Source organism: Martes martes (genome assembly GCF_963455335.1).
Source record: "Martes martes genome assembly, chromosome: 15".
NCBI classification, from domain to species: Eukaryota; Metazoa; Chordata; class Mammalia; order Carnivora; family Mustelidae; genus Martes; species Martes martes.
This window is the reverse complement of record NC_137903.1, coordinates 47,414,830-47,423,030: the sequence shown is the minus strand read 5'-3', so window position 1 is coordinate 47,423,030 and position 8,201 is coordinate 47,414,830.

Below are 8,201 nucleotides of genomic sequence, written 5' to 3'. Positions count from 1 at the left end.
AGTTCATATTTTAACACTGAATAGCACGCTTTCTAAATTCTGCCATGAAGAATGGCAACTAACTACAAGGCTCCTATATTTGATTTTATAGTCCTAAACTCTATTTGGCAGAGACACAAGCAATTGTTTGAGATTTGAGAAAAGGAAAATGTGTTAATTCCTTTGGATCCCTCAAAGCCATACAGTGAATGGCAAAGGACAAAATATTTAATACATTATGTGCTGTGATTTACTTAAATGTCTATTTTTGTTTGCTGGAAATTGGAAAGGAAAAGTTTTGCTTTTTTGGAATATAATTTATAAGTGGATCAATTCTTTCATTTTTTAAAGTTCCTACTCAGTGTGTGGTGTAATCTCTCTTTCCTTGATTATGGATCAACCTTTGGATTGGCCCCTGCCAACTGGGTTGAACCTTCTGAAATTGACACATGGAGACTTGGAAAGGTCTGTTTTTAATAGATGTGTGGAGTATCATATTAGTTAACTTTAGCATGCCACCTGCAGCTTTGAAATGCAGTGTATTCTATAGATCAAACACCTGCATTCCAGACACTGGAGCTCTGAAGCTGAATATGGTATGATTTTTGCCTTCAAGGAGTCCTTGGTCCAGTGGAGAATCTAGACACACAAACAAGCATTAAAGATAAGATCTAAAAGCGACAAAGAGGAATATGGTAAACTGCCACTGAAACACTGATGAAAAAGCAATTTATCCTGAAAGGGAGATTGGTGGAGTCCAGTTTTGGAGAGGAGGTAATAACTGAGCAGGGTCTTAAAGCATGTGGTGGATGGTGGAAGGAGAGGTAGAGGAAGGTGTTTCAGCCAGAGGGGCAGTGTGGACAGATGCGTGTGGTGTGAAGGCACATGGGACTTCTGCACAGTGGTGAGGGGAGGATGGCTGGAGCAAGAGGTCTTCTGTGCAAAGGGCATCCGTGTACAAGTTATACAGTTTGGACTTTGTTCTGGAGATAGGAATCTTCAGAGAAAATGGCATCATCAGATCCAGGGGCCATCTTGGATTTTACATGTAAGGAAGCCAAGCGTTTATTAAATGCTTATAAACCAACTAAATGTAGAAAGGGATCCATATACTGATGTGTAGATTTGGGCAATGGATTAGCACAAGCCAATTATTCCTTAGAGATTAAGAAAGTTCTTAGTAACTAAAAACTTTTGTCTTAGGATATGTGAAGAACAGGATAAAACTAACCAGGTTTAGCATGTGTCTCAGGAATACCAGCTTGAGCCAGATTAGACCTTTCGGTGGTCAGACCTTTTCTCTTCAGAGCAGGGACGGTGGCATCAGAAGACCCAGGTGTCAGTTCCAGGGCCTCATTACAGCTGCAAAGCCAGCTGTGCCCTCTTTGGCAAGACACTCGACTTCTTTGGGTCTCAACTGTTTTACCGACAAAATGGGGGAGATAATTGTATCTATTTATCTCAAAGGATTATGGAATTAAAAGAGCTAAATTAAATTAGTTAAATGAGCTGAATATAAGCAGAATTTTTTGGAAATTGTAAAGTATCACATACAAAAAGGTTTGGGATTATGCTTATCAAAAGTGGAAGTCCATTATTACTTGATATTATTTGCTATCATTTGATATTTAATTTGATATTGATATTATTGGATTTTATTAGCTATCATTTGTTACCATTTGATATTATTAGCTATCAAAAGTGGAAGTCCATCTGATTATCATGTCAATAACAAAAATAATCATTTATTAAAATTATTTAATAAAATAATTTAATAAATAAAAATTATTAAAATAAAAAATTATATATTAAAATTTTGTTTTGTGGAAGCAGCGCACTAAGTTCCTTACATATGTGATCTCATCTAACCCTCATAGCAATCCTGTAAGGGAGATTTTCACAGAGAAGGCAACTGAGGCTTGGCAAGGTTTAGAGTACTTGAGCAACAGAGTCAAAAGTCAGACCCATGCTTTCCAGACCACAAGGCTAGGCTCTTCACCACTCCTCAATTAGTCTTTTAAAAAATGCTTTGCTTCTTGCTTTAAAGTCTGGGCAACTGACAAGAGATCATCAACACAGGGTCATGGAAGAATTACTAAGCTAAAGTTTATGAGTGTTCCTTGTCACTTTCAGAACTAGGACTCTAGACATGGGAATAGAAAATGTGACCCCATGCCTTTTATTCCATCTAAGAGGAACTATTATTGTTGACTACAAATATAACATGCTGTGAGTTTTTGTTGTCAAAATATGACTCAAGGAAGAATTTACTATGGAAGCCATTTTTTTCAAGGAGGCAAAACCCTAGTCTTTCAAATAATGTTTTCTATATTTTGTCCTTTAAAGACAACATAGTTCAAGAATAATGGAGCACAGAAAACCTGGAATGTTTGTTCCTAGTCCCCGTCTCCAATATCTAAAGGTCCAGCTTCCTTTAAAGAGTGAGTGAAGGAGGATCGTTTGTCTCTTTTGGGTCCATGAGATACTGACGGAACTAAAAAAAAAAGTACAACTGTTTTTCCACCAGGTTTCTGAGCTTCAAAGACATTATATAGATTGGAATTTTTCGTCTTGTAATGTTGAAGCTCTTAAAAGGGTTGGAACACAATTAGTTATATGTAAGATATAGATATATTAGAAACCCTGGCTTGCTTATTCACTGGGTTAAATTGAATCCAGTGTCTGTTGCTTGCTAATGCAAGTCTCGTAGTATCTCTTAGGGATAATCTCAATGGCTTCTATCCCATGTTCCTCTAAATGGGGTTGCTGCTCTAGTAGTGACCCTGGGGACTGGAACAGATGGTCTCAACCAACCATGGTTTCTGCTGCCAAGCAGCAGATGGCAGAATTGAGCTTGACTTTTGTGATTCTCACCTGTCTTCACTGATGAGGTTGAAGTACTATCAAGCAGCTCTTTAAAATGTTTTATTTTTTAACCAAAAGTAATTTGATTTGTTTATTCTATTGGAATCTCATTATGTTGCATACTGTATAATGCTTTTTTTAAAGATTTTCTTTATTTATTTGACAGATAGAGATCACAAGTAGGCAGAGAGGCAGATGAGGTGGTGGGGTGGCAGGGAAGCAGGCTCCCCGCTGAGCAGAGAGCTGGATGCGGGGCTCGATCCCAGGACCCTGGGATCATGACCTGAGTCGAAGGCAGAGGCTTTAACCCACCGAGCCACCCAGGCACCCTGTATAATGCTTTTTTAAAAAGCTTAGAGTAACTTGAGTGCATTTCTACCTCTCACTTGGAAGTTTTCTATCCTAACAAAGGGCACCATCCACATTTCTATACTTTTTCTTCCGTGCAATTCCATTAAAATTTTCTATTTACCTTCCCCTTCCTCATGTAGTCAATCTAAAGATCAACACCAGGACAATTTCTCTATGTCCTTCAAGTCATTCAGAGAGCTCTACTGGTCATAAGAATATAATGAAAACTCCTGCCTCCACAGTATGTGAGAACCCAGGTATACTCTGTTGAAGGAGGAAGGGTCCTTCTGGTATAAATGTGGTCTTGCAAAAGCTCGTGTTTTCAAGGATCTACAACTTGAAGCCAAGGAGAGACCTTGAGGACAAACTCTAGCAGTTGAGTGAGGAAGAAGAAATGGAACTTTACTGAAACAGGAATCTGAAAGCCAAATCTTTGGTGAGAGTACCATGGAAAAAAGCCAGAAGCCTCAATTGAGAAGACTCAATTCTCAAAATTGAGAAGACTCAATTTGGTTAGGAAAGGCTGGAAAGCAGAAAATGGATATTTCAGAAAAACTTCCATTGGAGTGTATAGGGCAATGATGGGGAGTTTTGTGCCTCCCTAAAGCAAGAACCAGCTGAACCAGTTTTCCATGAGAACTTCCTGAGTTCATAAGGGCTTAATATTCAATGTCTATTCTAGAGAGACTGTATAACTGAACACTTATTATTTTAGCAATCAGTAGAACTAACTGAAGACGCTTATCAGCTTAGGGGTAGAATAATGGGTAGAAATAAATTGCAAAAGATCGACACTGAGCCAAACTGAAACAAATTGTCAGTTGGTTTACTTATCCTTGAAATATAGACCCGGTCTTTCTTCACGCCAAAGAAAATATGTGCTTTGCAACTTGCTGACTGATGAGGTATTTTATGAAAGACTCCAGGTAGGAAGGGTGTTTGAGGAAATCAAAAGGTGGAAAGCACAGGTATCAAAGTGAGGATAGCCAAACAACTAGAAAATTTTTGTTATGAGACTACCCAAGACCTATTTCTTCAAAATAATTTATATGATAAAATCCAAAGTTAGTAGTTGAATTATTCTACTGTCCACCCATCACCTTCCTTCCTTCATTTTTTCCCCTTTCTTTCTCTTTCTTTCTCTTCGTCAATGTCTGTATATTTGCCAGTAGAGATACACGGGATATTAAAACTTAGTATATGCTCATCACACTTCCCTCTCCAACATGAGATGCTGTCTTTCACCAATCAAGCGTGCTGCATGTTTATACTAAATTACACTTGAGAGAGACCCTTCCTAGGTGCTGCCTCGTCTCTCTTTCCCTCCATCCTATTGAGGCAGGAGGTTGTTGAGTCTGATTTTTCAGAAACTGAGGCTCTGAATGACAAGATGACTCAATGGAAGTTTCATAACTGATAAATGGCTTGAGCTCTGTCTAGGTTCACATACCTAACAGCCCACTGGTGTTTCGATTTGAATGTCTTGTTGACATCACAAACTTAATGTGCAAAACAGAAGCTTTCATCTTTCTTTGTCCCCCTCCGCAGTTTCTTCCCGCTTCAGTTTTTATCACTCAGTAAATCCCACTTTATTAAACAGTTGCTCAACCCATAAACCTAGGAGCATTCCCTGATGATGCGGTTCTTTCCTTTTACCTCCCACACCGACCTCTCACCAACTCCTCTGGATTCTCTCTTTAAAATATACCTCAGATCCACCTTTACGGTGTCCACGCTAGTTGGACACCAGGTCCTCCTACAGTTTTTTTTTTTTTTAAGCCATTTACCTTTGATCCTATTTCTGTATTCCCACCAGAGTGAGCTTTCATAAAATAAATGTCGTCATTGTACTTAGAATCTTTTACTGCCTCGGTAACTTACTTCCTAACATGCCCACAAGTCTCTGTGCAATCTGGGCCTGTTTCTATCTCTAATGCTCACCCTCCTTTTGCCTGCCCTGTTCTAACCCCATGAACCTCTCTGTTGCTCAGACATGTCAAGCTTGTTCCTGCTTTAAAGCCTTCCCCCTGCTGTTTTCTCTGATTGAAATATTCTCCCCCTAGCTCTTTGTTACTTAGTTACCCGGATAACTCATGCACAACCTTCAGTTTAAATGCCCCTTCCTCGAGAGCACTTTCCCTAAGTTCTCTAATTCAGTGTACATCCCTCCTACATTTTAAAATTATACCTTGTTCTTTTCTGTATGGTACTTATTATAATTGCAATTAAATGCATTTTTTTTCATGTTCTTTTAGCTCCAAGAAGGCAATGATTGTATCTGTTTTACCCGCAACTATATCCATCCAACTATAGAGTTGGAAAAGGGTGCGGCATAAGTAGGCACTTGATATGCATTTTTTGAAAGAAAGAAAACCAACCAAATCCCAGAACCAAAGCTTCTAATTCTGAATTCAGGGACTTTTCCCCAGTGCTACCCTGTCTCTTTGGGGAACCATCTTTATATTTTTACTATTTCTTTTTCAGTTTCACTTTTACAAATTTAAATTTTTATTACCCAAATAAAACATTATTAACTCTTTTATCATTAATATTCTCAAGTGTTGCATTAAAATTTTGAAAATGACTGTGCCCTGAAGGGTGGTCAAGTCAATGAAGGGAATTGAAGCTGTTACTCTTAAGGCATTAAATCCTAGTCCATGTTAGACATTTTCATCCTCCATATCACCTTGTTACCTAATTCTGTATTTTCCTTTATTGCCTCATTCGAGTCTATACTTTCCAAAGACCTACCAGTTGGTCTTTCTACTAGCATCCACACAATTCAATTCTCTTCTTTTCAAATTCCTTTTAATTTGAGGTTAAGAGAACCACCTTTTCCTTTAACCCACGTTGCACCACAAAATTTAAGAAAGAGTAGCTTCCCATATAGAGGAGGCATAAATAGCGGTAGCATTTATTAAGGAGAAGCTATGTAACAAACACAAAGCATACACCACCTCAACCCTCACAGTAATTTTGGAATGGAGGTGTTATTGTTTCTATTTGTAGTAGTTACCTACTGCTGTGTAACAAAGCCCCCCAAAACTTAACAGATTAAAAGCAACACACTTTATTTAACTCATGGCTTATGTGTGTCAGATATGCAGGCATGGCTTAATTGGTTCCTCTGTTTCAGTGTCTCTCACATGCTGGACTCAAGGTGTTGGCCAACAATGCAGTCATTTCACAGATCATCCAGGGAAGGGTACATCGCCAAGCTTCCAGTAAATTGTGCTTCCACCTCACGTGGCTATTAGCAGGCCTCAGATCCTCACTGGCTAATGGTCATAGATAAGAAGAGAGGGAGAAAGGGAGAGAGAGAGTGAGAGAGAGAGAGAATGAATATGGGAGTTATTGTCCATAACCTAATCTTACAAGTAAAATATCATGACTTTTACCACATTCTATATTTTATTCATTAGAACCAATACACTGGGTCCAGCCAACCCATGAAGGGAGGAGACTACCCAAAGGTATGAATACCAGAAGTCATCACTGGTGGCTATCTTAGAGACTGCCTACTGCAGATTGTACAGAGAGAGAGAGAAAGAGTGACAGAGATAAGTTAATGGTGAGACTGGGAGTCAAACCCAAGTGTGTTTGACCCAAAACCCACATTCTTTCCACTGCATTTTGAGGCTAGATGATGTTTAACAAATGATTGTTGATGAAGATGATTCTAACATCACAAATCGGTGCTTATAAAATAGAACCAGGTATTTTCCATACCCATGGACTAAACTACTAAACTTGGCTATTCATTTAACAATGGCCTACCTGTGTTCTGAAGAAATGTCTAGTTAGATCATCAATAGAGTAGAAAATCATGAGCAACAATTGCAGAGAGCTCAACCTAAGAGCAGGGACGATGACATGTATGAGAGACGTCTAATTATTACTGCAGAATCGTAGGAAGGCTGGTATGGCTTCTATCCAGATAAATACTGTTGAGAAGGAGAAAATTTTCCTCTGCCCTTTAGATTCTTAGGCCGGGAAATTGATATAAGATTAACAGGAGAAAAACACCATTTAATTCCATACATGTGGGAGCCACATAAGAATAGGACATCCATAGGCAATCAAGCAGTTGAGGTGTATATGCTGTCCTAAGCTAAGGAGAAGGAGGTAGAGATCTGAAACTTCAAAGGGAAGAAAGACAGTTAATAGGAAAGTGTCAAGAGCAAATGTTTGGTAAACTAATGTTTGCCATGCCTTGCAGAGACAATGGGACAAAAATTTGATCTCCAGGCCCTGTCAAGATTTCCCCCAGCTTACCACACTTAGCTTATACTCTGTAGTTATCTCTGTTAGTAGTTCTCTTCCTGGACCAGACTCTTCTAAAGTCTGTTAGGCAGTTAAGGGGAAGGTAAAAAACTCTTCCTGAGTCTTTTGGGTCTTGATTGACTTCGGCAAAGTAATCCTCATGCCAAAGTGGCACATTGGGGGGAGGCTCATTTTGAACCCCTCCAAGAGTAAACTTAGTCAAAGAGTTATTGGCTCAAGTGTTCAAGTATCTAATAATTTCACAGATTCCTGCTTGTTTATAAATAAGTCTCCTAGGCCTAAGATTATTTCTTTTATTCCCATTTTCTTCTGTTTGATTTTTGAGTCCTGTCTATTGTGCACATTCTGTACCCCAGTTTGGGAATAACTAATAAAGAAAAGTCACTCTCACATAATTCATTTTTTAAAAAAGATTTGTTTATTTATTTGAGAGAGAGAGTGAGCACAAGTAGGCAGAATAGCAGGCAGAGGGAGAGGGAGGAGCAGGCTTTCCGCCGAGCAGGAAGCCTGATGCAGGGCTTGATCCCAGGACCCTGGGATCACTGACTAAGCCACCCATGCACCCCTCACATAATTCATTCTTGCCTTTAAAAAAAAATCTTTGTTGGGGTGCCTGGGTGGCTCAGTGGGTTAAAGCCTCTGCCTTCGGCTCGGGTCATGATCCCAGGGTCCTGGGATTGAGCCCCACATTGGGCTCTCTGCTCAGAGGGGAGCCTGCTTCC